A 13,578-nucleotide genomic window follows, 5' to 3' on the forward strand; every position below is an offset into this window, starting at 1 on the left:
CTGAGTGGCCAAAACTACATCCAGCCCCTCTCCAGGGTCCGACTTAGGCTCCTCAGCCCAGCTCCGAGCTGGGGATGCTGACCCCAGGGGAATGGGGAGAGTTGGGACCAAAGGCCGGCTCCTCCCCAGAGGATTCTGTAGGGGTCTACAGAAGGGGGTCCCTTGGTCTAGGAACAGAGGGCCAGATGTAGGTATGCCACCCACTGCATGGGGAAGATGGAGCACCAAGGGACTTCCCTGAGATCACACAGGCATGCTGAGGCATGGGGGTGGGGGGGACTCTGAAGGTTTCCTGGACTCAAGAGGAGGGGCGCTACATGAGCTGACCTCCAGGGGCCCCGTGGGCAAGGAGGGAAGGCCTCAGTGCTAGTCTCTAGGTCCTGACTAAGTGGCAAATATGGCTAAGTCCCTGGCAAGGCCTGGGGAGGGGGAGAACTCGACCTCAGCCCTGGCTTCCCCTTGCCGGGTGACCCTAGACAAGTGTCTGCCCCTCTCTGGGCCAGGTGACCTCTGAGAGCCCTTCGGGTCCTCTGTAGGCCTGCCAAACCCTCTCAGGCCCAACGCCACGGCCCAGGCTGCAGGAAGTGGCAAGGGGATGTGCTATTTCGGGCCCAATTACAGCCCTTGAGCCCTCCCTGGCACGGGCCTCCCCTGCTGGGTCAAGGCAGACTTATGGGCTGGGAAGGAAGATGGTGAAGAGCAGGCATCAGGGCGATGGAGGGCAGGTGCCCAGGTTCAGCCCACCCTGCAGGCAGATGGGAGATCACAGGAAAACTGCGCTGAGGGAAGGCAGGGAGAAGGTGCAGACGGTCTAGGAGCCCAGGAAGGAGCAGTACCCCCCATGTGGGGTCTTAGCAGATACAACACCCTAGCTGAGCGAATTCACACTGGAGAGGTGACGCCCCTTGCCTAAGGCCACACAGTCCCGCAATGGCAGACGGCCTTGGACCCTCTCTGCCACACCCAGACTTCCCTCAATCGACTCTTTCACCTCAAATGCTCACTGGCCTTTCTGCCTGGCTGGGTAGCCCCTGAGATCTGAGCCCTCAGACCCACCGTGGGATTGAGACGTCCCCAAACCTGGCTCAAGCCAGAGGAGGACACAACTGAGAGTGTTGCTCCTACCTGTGGGGGAGCCAACGGGACCAGAGTCTAGCGCCTGAGACCCCAACCCCAGCACATTTCAGGCCCAGGTCCATCCCTAAATGCAAGCTGACTTGGTCCAACTAGCTAGAACTCATGCACTGGCTGCGCCCTGGCCTCCTGGCCTCAGTTCCTCCTCAGCCCAAGTCCACCCTTCCCCTAGAGCCAAGCTCCCTGCCCATGCTGATGGTCCTCCCGCCTTGGATTGTCCCGTGAGCTCCAGCGCAGCCAGCAGGGGGGCATGCTGTGCCTGGCCCACAACCCCAGAGGCTGTGATCTGCTCAGATCTGCAAATAGCCACACCCAGGTGGCTCTGGTCCCTTCGCCGGGAATCCCCACTCCAGGCAGGGCCACCATTGGCGGACTTCATGCCCTGCTTCCTAGGTGTTCTCAAAGCTCATCCCAGTCACGAGGCCCTCTTGCGGTGCCCCCCTAGAATGAGCTGTGGGCTCACTTCCTCTGCTGGGCCACGACAGGTTCCACAGATGGTCTCTGAGTGCAGAGGGGCAACAGGCTCATCTGATTTTCAAGGGTCGCGGTTTCCAGAGTGAGAAAGCCCCGTGATTCTGAGAGTTCTTTGTTCTCCAGCTTGTGGTTCGCTAAACTACATTAAAAAACCCAACCCAAATCACTCCTGGGGCCTCCACAACTCCCAGGTACCCAGGCAGTCCTACCTGTAGTTTGTGGGTCGGGGTCAGGTAACAGAAGGGTCTTCAGTCCCCAGTAAATCACAATTCTCGCCCCCTCCATCAAGTCGGTGTCAACTCCTGGCAACCCTATAGGGGCAGAGTAGAACTGCTTACCATGGGGTTTTTCAAGGCGTGGGAGGTAGAGGTGTGTGGGGGGTGGAGGTCAGGGAGCTGCTTCTGCCACAACAGAGCTGCTTCTGCTGCGGCCTCTGCCTGGAGTTCGGCATGGTACACAGGGAGACCTGCCTCAGTTCCCCCACACTGAACCCATTGCTTAACCCAGTCAGAGCAAACAGGTGGCCGCCTCCCCCCGAGAACTAGAAAGGTATTGAGGCGGCAGGGTCACTAATGTTCAAGTCAGCAGTGATGGGTCTGGACCCTCCTCGACTACTTGATTCAAACCCAGAGCCCTGGTGAGTTACACATTGGGCTGCTAGCCACAGTTCGAATCCCCCATGAGCCAGAGGGGGCTTTTTCGTCTCAGAAAGCCACAGGGGCAGTTCTTCCCTGCCCTGCGGGTGGGATTGCTGAGTTGGAATCCACTCGATGGCAGCGAGTGGGTTGAGAGGAGGACCCTGTCCACAGAGCGCACCATCACTTGGCTATTGAGCAGCACCCGCAATGCTGTTTAAGCTGCAGAACTTGGAAGTGGGATATGGAGGCAAATCTTTGAGTGGGATGGGGTCTAGGGGGTGGGCAAGAGTGAACAACCTTGGATCCAAACCCCCTCATCCCAAAGTGCCTCTGCTCCCTCACTGGGCCCCTGGCATGGATGCTGTCTGGGTTCCCTCTGTGACTGGGAGTGGGATACGAGATCCTGGGGCTGCCACTGACACAGGAGAGGCCTGGAGCCACAATCTGGACATCAGTGAGCTGGAGTCTGTTCTGCCTTCCTTCCCACACCTTCTAGGGCAGAGCCAGGAGAGTGGAAACATCCTCCGGCCTCCTCCCTGACAGTGTCCAGTTCTCCTGGAAACTCCAGGACCCTGGAGACCTGACTCTCCTCACCCCTCACCAGGAGGCTGATTCTTAGACTCCATTTGCACCTCATTTTACCACCTCCATCTATCCCCGGCAGACTTCTTTCCTCCACCTCTTGTCCTGGGCCAGGCCCATCTTGCTGTCTGCATCTCCTCCCTGTGTAGCTGGCCTGGGGTCCTTTCAGGATGGCTGAGCCACTATCTCCAGCCCTGGCCCACCGCAAGACACAATTCCAGGAGACAACCCCCCCCCCCCCACCCCGCGCTCCGCTTCACAGGCAGGAAGACAGCATCAACAGTGTTCATGCCACCTTGTCCCGGGGCCACTTCTCTGGCAGTGGGCATTGGGTATGGGCAGCAGGAGGGAGGGAGGGGCTAATGATGCTGGCTGAGGGGCAGGGTGTGAAGTGGGGCAGGAAAGGTGAACACTCTGAAGGAAAGGGACTTGGTCTGGACCCCGAGGAGGTTTAGGAGGCCAGCCCATGACTCACCTCCACTGGGGCTGGTCTCACCAACTAGGTGGGGGCTTTCATGGGCAGCCTGGGCCTGGGCGACAAGGCCAGGTGAGGCCCTTCTCCTTCGATGCTCCTTTCCATGGGGAAGCGTGTCTCTTGCCACGCGCCCCGCAGCCCCTTCTGCCTTGGCCAGAGCGAGTCCCGAAGCTCCCCGGCTCCCCCGCCTGGTCCCGGCAGCAGCTGCAGTTTCCGGGGGGGCCGGGAGAGGGCGACGCCGAGCAGCGCGGTCCCGCCGGGAGACGCGACCCCTCGGCGCATCCCAAGGTGAGGGGGCTTCGGGACGGGGCCCGGGACTGACGTCGGGGGCGGGGCCGCGGCCGTGACGCGAGGGGCGGGCCTCCCTCCGAGCCTTCGCCGCCGCGCCGGCGATTCATTCAAAAGGCGCGCAGCCTGCGCGGCCGCCGCTGCGCTCGCCGGCCGGGTCGCCGCACTCGCCGGGAGCGAAGCCGGAGCTGCGGCCGCGCGGCCAGGTAACGAGGGCGCCGAGCACCCCCGCGGCCGCCCCCGGCCGCTGCGGGCGGGGGCCCGAGTGGCGCCCCTGCTGCCCCAGCGTCTCCGGCGAAGTTCGCTGGCCGGCGGCTGCCGCAGCCCTGTCCGCGCAATTCCCTCCCCCACTCGCGTCCCGGCGCCTGCCGCGCGCAGGGCGCCCTGCCCCGGCCCGGCCCTGCGCGCCCGGGGGCCCGGCGGCACGCGCGGGGCCGGGGGGCCCGGCGGAACTTGCAGCGTGAGGAGCCGCCGCGGGGGTCCCGAGCCGCCTCGGGCCCGGCCAACTTGGGGCTGAGACCCGACGGGACGGCGGGGGAGGGCCTGCGCGGTGTCAGCCTGTGACTCCGGGCGACCCGGCGCCGAGGCATCCCGGCGCGGCGACCGTGTTGCTGGGACACGAGGCGGTGACGTGCAGCCGAGCGGGGCACACAGAGGGGCTCTGTGTGGCCGTGACGGGCCGAGTGCGTGCATGTGACTGTGTGTACAGGGGAGACCTCGGGTCACCGTGGGTGACCCTGACCCCCACCCAGCTCGCTGTGAGACCGCCCCTGATCGCGGGCTGGCGTGGGGGGTGGCGGGGGGCCCGCTGAGGGTGTGTGGCCAGGACCACAGGCGAGGGGGGGCGGCTTGTGACCTAGCGAGGGAGGGAAGGGAAACCTGGGACCTGGGAGAGAGCTGGGAATCCGGGGTCACAGTGGGGTGGGGGTGGGGGCGGCATGTGGGGCCACTGCATGAACTCCAGTGTATCTGTAACACGGAAAAGAGGCGGAAAGAGGAGGCGAACTCAAACACCTCCTGGAAGTTCCAAGGAAGGGGGTGAGTCTGAGGAACTGTCCCCCAGGAGCTCAGTTTAGTGGGTGGGGGGTTCCTGAATGGCTCCCTGGCAAGGGGATAAGAGGCCAGACTGGGAGCCACCTGGTGTGTGATATCTCGGGTAGCAGCAGAGGCTGCCCCACCCCCCTCACTAACGTAGACTCCACCTTACACACGCGCACCAGCAGAGGTTCCTCAGTCCTGACAAAGCCAGGCGGAACCGGAGTGTTCACTGGGCCGGGTGAGCCTTGCTCGCTCGGACGCTGCCTCTGCTGAACCTCCATCTCCCCAACCACGCGCAGGTGTCGGCGGCAAATGGACTGTGAATCGTCACTTTGGGATCCTCTGTTGTTTTTGGGTCAGCCGCCTCTCTTCTCCCTTCCCTCCCTTCGGGCAGAAAGACTGCAGTGGGGGTGGGGGCAGGGTGTCTGCTGGGGACCCAGAGGCCCAGGGGCTGCACCCGGGGTGCTGATGACAGAGTTAGGAGCACAACCTTAGGGCTAACCCAGGGAGTCCTCGCCTCCTTTACCGAGGCTGCCTGGTGCGGAGCAGCCTGAAACTCAGGCCCAGGGCCTTCTGCCCACCAGGTCTTTCTCCAGCCCCCCCCCCCCCAGTATGTGTGAGGGGGTAGATTTATTCCCCCCAGAAGTGGTCTCTGGTGCTGGACACCTGCCATCTGGACTGCATCCCCACAGAAAGGTCTGGGGGTCCATGCAGGTTGGTCCCTGCCCATGAGGTGGAGGGAACTCTGCCTTCTGCTGCCATCCTCTGAGGATGTTGAGCGCATCTTCAGGGGGTGGAGCTGGGGTGGCAGTGCCAGGCACATACTAAGCACTTTAGAATGAACTGTCTTATTGAATCTTCTGGGGCTTCAGAGCTTGTTGACTGTCTTTCAGAGAAGGAAACTGAGGCTCAGGGAAGCACAGTGACTTGCTCAAGGTCACACAGTCAGGTCCGTGGCAGGACTAGAATTCAGCTCTTGTGACCCTGAAGGCCTGAAGCTTAGAGACGGCCAGCTCCTTCCTCATATCTGCTCAAGGCCTCTCGGGGCCGCCCTCTCTCAGACTCGGATGGCCAGCAGGGCCTCCCCAGGGAGCCCCTCGTGAGTTTGGGAGGTGGCGTATATGCCTGCACACAGGCTTGAAACATTAAGGGGAGGTCCTGTGGTTTCCTGCTCCTCCTCTTCCTCCTTCTCCAACCAGACATCCCCAGCCCGGAGGGCAGAAAGGCCTATCTTCTGCCTTCTGGAGCACCTGGCTCTGAAGGTTGTCCAGAGTGAGGAGCCCAGTCTAGACTCTGAGGGTCCCAGATGACAGGCATCCCTGAAGCCCCAGGTGGCCTTCCCCACACACAACAAGTCACTCTTCTCCTTGGAGCAGTTTGGGCACATCCTCCCATATCTATCCCTTTCTCTGGTGGGGAGCAGGCAGGGAGTGACCTTGAACTGGTACCCACTTTTTCTGGGCCTCAGTCTCCTGGCTTTTCACAAAAAGAGGGCCCTCCTTGCTCTGCTGACTGTGGCCTCTTGACTGAGAGCTGGGCCTGGGGTTGGGGGGGGGGGGTGTCAGGGTGTCTCTTGGTCCTTTCTGGAAGACTGGAGCTGTTTCTTGGGGCTGATCAAAATAGCTGTCTTGGTCCCCAGGGGCTAGGCCCAAGTTATTTCCATCCCCAGCAGAGAAGTGAAAATAGCTCCGGCCTGAGAGCAGGCAAGAGAGGGGAAGGGTTAACCTCCCCTTCCAGTCCTGGCTTTGCTGGAGGCCCCAGCCCCACCCTGTGCCCTACCCAGCCACACCTTGGCAGGGGGGCTGGGCTGCATGTCCACTCAAGGTCCCAGTGGGACTGTTGTTGCGGGTGGTGCCTGTGTCTAGTCAAGAAGAGGAGACACCAAGAGACAGCACACCAACCCTGCTCACAGGGCCAGGTGACGGGACAGAGAGCCCAGATTTGTTTCACAGAGGGACATTAAGGTGCCGAGAAGCCCGGGGACTTAGCATAGCCCTGCCAAACCAAACCAAACTCAACACCATCAAGCCGATGCCCACTCAGATGCCGAATGACCCCATAAGACAGGGTAGAACTGCCCCTGTGGGTTTCCAAGACTAACTTTTATGACAGTAGAAAGCTTCATCTTTCTCCTGCAGAGTGGCTGGTGGTTTTGAACTGCTAAACTTGCAATTGTAGGCAGCACCAGAGCCCTTACCTACCCTTTTCAGTCATGTGTTCCTCAGGTGACGGAGGTGGCCAGCCGGCCGTTCTGAAGTGGGAGGGGAATGGGTCATTGGCCACCCTTTGTCAGGGGGCCAGCCTTCTGACAGAGGGCATGACGGTTGGACCAGGGCAGAGGTGCTTGTTCTGTGGGCCCATCAGATGCATAGTTAGGTGGCCCCTAGACAGATGGCCCTGCGACCAGGGCAACACCCCCGGTGTGACTGAGCCCCTGTGTGCCTGGAGGACTAGGGTTGCAGGGAAGGCAGGAGGGAGCCTGTCCTGTCCCTCTTGGGTGCCCAGCCCCGAGGTGCAGGGCTGAGGTGCACACTGCTCCTCCTCAGGCTTCAGGAGTCCCACTATCGCTCCAGGTACAGACAGGGAAGAGAAGGACTTGCCCAAGCCCCCAGGGTGCTGGGACCCAGATCCAACCCCAGGTCTGTCTCCCCTGAAGGCCAGAGTGCTTTCCCTGAGCGCTCTAAATAAGCCATCTGTGTGGCAGTGAGCGTGTGCCCTGGCTGCTTGGCTCCTGCAGGTGGGTGGGTGGGTGGGGGCGAACAGAGTAGCCTCCCAGCCCATTAGGGGCAGGATCTGCGTCTGTGCAGGTGGAGAAACAGGCAGGAAGGCTTCCAGGAGGAGCCTGCTCACTGGGCCAGAGGGGAGAGAGCACTTCAAGACCTGGTCAGTCCTTGGCCGTGGCCCTGCTGTGTGCCCAGCTCCCTGTGTTCAGCCCCCACCACACACTCAGGAGAGAGACCACTGCCAATTGTGACTGAGGGGCCTAGGACCGGAGGGGGCTGAGTGCTGGAGCCCCTCTCCTCTGAGCTCCCTGGAGCCTCCAGCCACTGTGAGGTCAGCTCAACAGGCAGAGTGGCGGCTCAACAGGAAAGCGAGGCTTGAGGTAGCTGCTGTGCTCAGCCCCCTCCCCCTTCATCATTGATCTCAGCTGGCCTGGGAGCAGGTGGGCACAGGGCAGCAAAAGGGTGCCCAGGGGCCTCTCAGGGAGATTGGGCCCCTCCACTCGGGTGGCTGTCATTTGTCTTGGGTTCCCTGGAATGCCCTTGCCCAATCCCAAGATACCGTGTGAACTTGTGGGCACTGCTTGTCCTGGGCGGAGGCTCCTCTCGCTGGTCCTCTTTGCCTCTGTGGGGCTGTGGTCAATGTGGCGCTCATTGTGCCCCCCTTATCTCCTGGGTGCCCCCTGAGGCAGCACCCAACACCCTGGTTGCAGGGGAGGACCCCAAAGCTGAGGGGTTGTAATGTGCCCAAAGATATGCTAGGGACAGGAGCAGGGCACACACAGAGTACAGCTGGGAGGGCTGGGGGCAGTGGGATGTCCTCCAGGCCCCCCTTCCCAGGCCCATGGTGCTGTGCAGCTGCCTGGTGGGCTAGAAGCAGGACCTGGAGGAGCAGGGGGCAGCCACTGCCTCCCCTACCCTGGGCTACTAATCCTGGGCTCTGTGGAGACCAGCTGCTTGCTCCCTGTTAGCACCGGCTCACTCAGCCTCTGGTTCCTCCTCTGGAGCCCCTTCCCAGAAGGCTGCAGGGAAACCCTGACAGAATGGTGCTTGAGTTAGTGAGGAGGGTGTTGGGGAGCCCCTGCGCCACCCTGGGGATGACCGTCCTCAGATACCCTCTTCTCACCCAAGTCTTAGCCCAAGGAGGGGGCAGGGGTGCCTGCACCAGACTGGAAGGAGCTGGGTGGGCCGAGTCTGGCCACCTCAGCCCTTTTCTCAGCCTCAAGGGGCCAATTACCCCCCTCACCCCCCGCCCCCCAGCCACCGACGCTCAGGCCCTGGGCGGGAGGAACGGGGACCTGAGGGCAGAGCTGGGCGGCCAGGGAGCAACTTCTGCCCCTGGCCCCTGTGTACTGTTCCTGCCAGGTCTGTCACCAGGTGATCACACTGCCCGAGGCCTGGGAGGGTGCTAGGTGAACCCCAGCCAGCCTGTGCATACCTCGGGGCCCCCCACCAAGCCCTTGGGAGCTGGGGCCCTATCCAGGAGCCCCCTCTTCCTCCCGCTGGGAAGTCCCAGGCTTCCCAGCTTCCGGGCCTTCCCCGGACTTCCCTGCTTCTTACCCTACCCAACACCCCTTCCTGCAAGAGCTGGCCCAGACGGGGCAGCATGCAAATGGGCATGGAGCTGGCAAATCTGAGGGGCCCCACATCCTGCTGGGGTGTGTGTAGGCTAGAGGCAGGAGCCTCTGCATCCATAGGCCCTCGCTGAGCCACCTACTGGGTGCTGCTAGCTCTCTCTAGCCTCTCTGCGCACAGCCCGGGACCAGGCCTGGTGAGGGAGGCAGAGATGAGGCAAAGGCTGAAACATGAGGTGGGACGTGGAGCCAGGCAGGATGAGCGCCCCCCTGTCTGACCTACATGCCCCTGGCCTTAGTTTACCCACATGTGAAACGGGGCTGTGCCTCTCTCTGGAGCGAGTGGAGGAGGAGGAGGCAGGCCCAGCTGCCCTGGCCGCCTGCCTGCCCACTGGGCACTGCCCTACTTCAGCCCCAGTTGCCAGGGAACCACTGGGTCCCTCGCTAACCTGGATTCTCTCTCGCTGGGCAGCCTCGGGTGCACACTCCAGGGGAGGCCCCTGTCCAGCTGGGTTTCCAGGCAACCCTGGCCTCAGAGGCTGAAGGAGGTTCGCTGGCTCTAGAGCAGATGGAGGAGTAAGTACCTGCCTCCCTGCCCCCTCTTCTCTGGGCCCTTCCCAGAGCGAGACGGCCCCATCCTCATCCTGGATACCTGATTCTCTACCTCCACCTCCCCTGCCAGCCTCCGCCCGGTGGGCAGCCTAGAGCGCACCTCTCTGTCTCCTCTGCTGAGCCCGGCCAGGCGCTCACCGGCCCTGGGGGAGGCCAAACTTCTCAGCTCGTAGGTGAGACTTGGTAGGGCCTGGGCATGGCCTGCCAACCGTTCTGGGCTCATCTACCTCCCTGGCAGCCCTGGCACAGCCACTGTGGCTAAGTGGACACTTCTGCCTCCTGGTCCTTGGCTCAGTGCCAAGCACTGAGGCACACGAGGGAGGATGTCCCTCAGAAACCCACAAGGGCACGTCCCCCCGTCCTGGGCACACCGACTCACTGGTGTCTGGGTTTATGCTTGACACCTGTCGAGCACGCACCATTCCCTCCACACTTTACAGACGCAGACACTGAGACGCAGGAACAGCTGTGATGGGCGCCGCGCCGGGCCTGGGCTGAGTGCTTCGAGTGAAGTCTCTCGCTGGGCCTTCCCTGCACCCTCTCAGGGGTCACCAGTCCCAAAGCCACCGAGCAAGGCAGGTGAGCTGCTGCACCTCCAGACCCCAAGGGAGCCCATCCCGGCCCAACCCTGAGCTATGGGCTCCCTGCACCCCTTTACCTGGCTGCTCAGCCCACCTCCCCTGGCCTACTGTGCTCTCTCCATCCTTCATCCTCCCCCTCTGCCCATCTAGGCCAGCACCCATCAACCTATGTACCAGGGTACCCCCCACCCCATGTTGGCGCTAGGCGTGGAGGGCAGCAGTAGGGGGCAGGGGCTGGTAAACAGGATCTTTACACACAGGGAGGCCAATTGATGCCGAAGGGGAAGTGGTGAGGCTGGGTTGGGGGGGGCTTCCAGGAGGAAGTGACTTTGAGCAGAGCTCTGAAGGAAGAGGAGGCTGCGTGGTGTCCAGGTGATGGGAGGGGCTTCAGGGCAGAGGACACCACAAGTTCAAGTGCCAGGGTGAGAGGGCCACGTGGGGGCTGGGGGTGTGTGAGCAGGGTGGGGGCCGAGCCACAGGGTGGGGTGATCTGTGGGATTTGGGGTTCAGTAGAGCTGCCTGTGGATGCCTTGGAGGGAGAAGCCAGGTCAGGCCCGGGCAGAAGGCAGGCCCCAGGCTGGCCCGGGGGGGGCAGGGGGCGTGGCGGGGGCCTGGGTGCCCAGAGCTTCAGTTCTGGGAAAGAGGAAGTTACTGGGCTGGCTTCCGCTCTCTGAGCTGCCTGGACTGCCCTGTCCCAGGGTCCTGGGGCCCCTACCCCCACCCCCACCCCAAGCTACCACCACTCAGGGGCCCAGGCTTTGCTGGTTGGCTTTTTTCCAGGGAATTTCTCACTCTTAATTTGGGGGGAGGGTAGTGTGAGACTAAGGAACCCCTTCTCCTACCTCAGAGAGGTGGTTTTGTGGGGCCTGGGTTGGGCCCCAGACATCAGGCCAGGTGTGGGGTTTTGTGGTGGATAAAGCAGACTCCTTGCCCTTGCTACTGTCTGGTGTGGAGTAGCAATAAACAAGTAAGCAAATAAATACGTAGCCACGAACCACGTGCGGGGTGGGGGGTGGGGGGACGCATGCCCTACTTTAGACTCATGACCCTATCTCAGCCTCATGACGGTCTCCCCAGGAGAGGAGCACATGGAGAGGGAGACCCAGGAAGGTGAAGAGGCGGGTCCTGGTCCCACAGGGAGGTGTTGGCTGTGGGGACCAGGCCCGGGCTAGGAAGCGTGGTCTCTGAGCTAGCTCCCTTCTCTGCATGCCCCGGGGCCAGATGACACTGCTCTTGGGATCATGCTCAGTCCCCTTTGTCCAGCTGAGGGTCCTTGGTAGCCCAGCTGGGACACCCTTCTCCAAGAAGCCCCCTCAGCAGCCCCCTGCTCAGCCACGGGGACCAGGCAGAGGGGTGGGAGGGGGCCTTCAGGAACATCAGCCTGCCCTCAGAGGGGTCAGACCTCACGGCTTAATGGGGAACATGAGGAACGGGTACCTGCAAAGAGGGGCCAGAGCTCAGGGGCCAACAAACAGGCTTTTCAGGGCAGCCGGGCTGGCCCTGCTGCTCCTCTGGGTGGGGTGGGGGCTGGTGGAGCGCTGAAGACAGACTCTAGCAGCCAGGAGTAAATGCCCCTGTGGGATAATTAGAAGGCGTGTAATTAGAAGGCGGCAGGGCGCTAGGCAATGAGTGTCTGAGAGTGGGCCCCCACTGGCATGTCTGGGCCTCTGGGCCCCCTTTCCGCCCTGAAGTCTGGGGGTGACAGACCTCCTCGTCTGGGGAGAGCCGCACACAGTGCCCTTTGCAGGCTAGGGTAAGGGTAGGATGGGGTGTCCCCTCTGTTTGGCCCCTCACCTTGCATCTCCCCCGCAATACTGGGACCACCTTGGTCATGGAAGTGAGCTGGGGACTGGGTGTGGCCATGGGATAACTCTAGGGCCCAGGTCTCCTGGCAGGGCTGGGTGGTGGGCCTCTTGGAGGGCTGGGTCATAGAGGGGCTTTAAAGTGAAGGTGGGCCTGGGCTAGGGGTAGGGGTACTTGGGGGCAGACACCGGAAAGGAAGCCTTAGTGACCAGATTTGAGGAAGGACAAGGGGTGGGCGAGTAGGGGGTGGACAGGTACCATCTGCTGGGTGCTGACAGTTAGATGTGGCCTTTTTCCAGCGTGGTGGCTGGTCCTTTCCTGCCCTGGTTTTCCCCTGAGCTGGCCTGGAGCCCAGAGTGGCTGCCAGTGACCCTGAGAGGCTGGAGGATGACGTGACAGCAATCCCTCCCCGGCCCCACTCCCAACCCCGCCCCACGCTCCCCAGGACGTAACTCAAACCCCTGACCCCAAAGATCTGTGCAGGCCCAGGCAGCGAGGTCAGGCTGCAGATCAGTTTCCTCGGCTCCCTTTCCAGCACCCACAGGGCAGGAGACCTCACATGATGAGATCTGGGGTCTGCTTGGCCCTGACCCTTCCACAAGGACTTGACATCAGCTAGTAAGGGTTCCAGGCAGAGTCTCCCCAGCCTACCTGGCTGCTTCCTCATTCCTGTTCTGAATCCGGGGAGCAGGGGCACTCCCCTCAGGGCACAGGGGCTATGGGGCTTGTTGCTGATGCCAGCGGCCAACAGGGCTGCCCTGGGTCAGCAGCCGGCCCAAAGCCAGGCTTCGGGCAACTCTTTGCATGGTCTCTGTGATCGCCACATCCAGATCCTCCTCCCCGCTCTTCCAACCAGGTCACCAGCCCCAAAGACCAGACTCGAGACTTAGGGGGGTGGGGGTTCCAGAGCCCCCCTGCAGTTTCCCCAGGCCCCTCCTGTTGGTCTTTGCCACCTGTCTGACAGAAGAGCTCTCCAGGATGCGGGGGGGGGGGAGCAGACTGGGTGGCTCCGTCCCTTCACATCCGTGGCCCTGGTGCTTGGGGCAGTGCTTGGCGCACAGTAGGTGCTCTGCACACAGTGGGTTGCGGAAGAGGTGACTAGAGGCTGAGTGCTGGCCATGCTGCTTCCCCCGCCCCCAAAGATCTGCCCAGTCTGGCTTGGGTTCATCAATAAACTAGACACATCCATGCCTGCCCTGAGGGGTCAGCCAGGTGTGGACAATGGGCCCTGGCCACAGGACAGAACCAGGAATGTGAAAGAACAGGAGTGAGACATTCACAGAACTCAGGGTGGGGGTGGGGGTCACTGACGATTCTGACACAGCTTTGAGGAAAGGGGCTGTTGAGGGAAGCTTCTGGAAAAAGGTTTTGAAGGGTGAGGGAGAGCAGGAGAGACAGCAGGTCTGGTTCTGGGGAGCAGGCGCTGAGGCTCCAGCCGTGGGGGGAGTCTCCCTCTGCCCCAGCATGCCTCTGCTTCCCTCACACTGACACTCCCACCTCTTATCAGGCGTCCACAGGTATAGCCTGCGCCTGGGGCCTCTTAAAAGCCTCCTATCTAGTCTTGGCCTGGGGGCGCCCCTCCCTCCAGGAGGACTGGCTGCAGCCTGCTCCGACCCTCACCACGCTCCCTTCCTCTGCTCCCTTCCTCTGCTCCAGGCT

Source organism: Tenrec ecaudatus, chromosome 4 (assembly GCF_050624435.1).
Source record: "Tenrec ecaudatus isolate mTenEca1 chromosome 4, mTenEca1.hap1, whole genome shotgun sequence".
Lineage (NCBI taxonomy): Eukaryota > Metazoa > Chordata > Mammalia > Afrosoricida > Tenrecidae > Tenrec > Tenrec ecaudatus.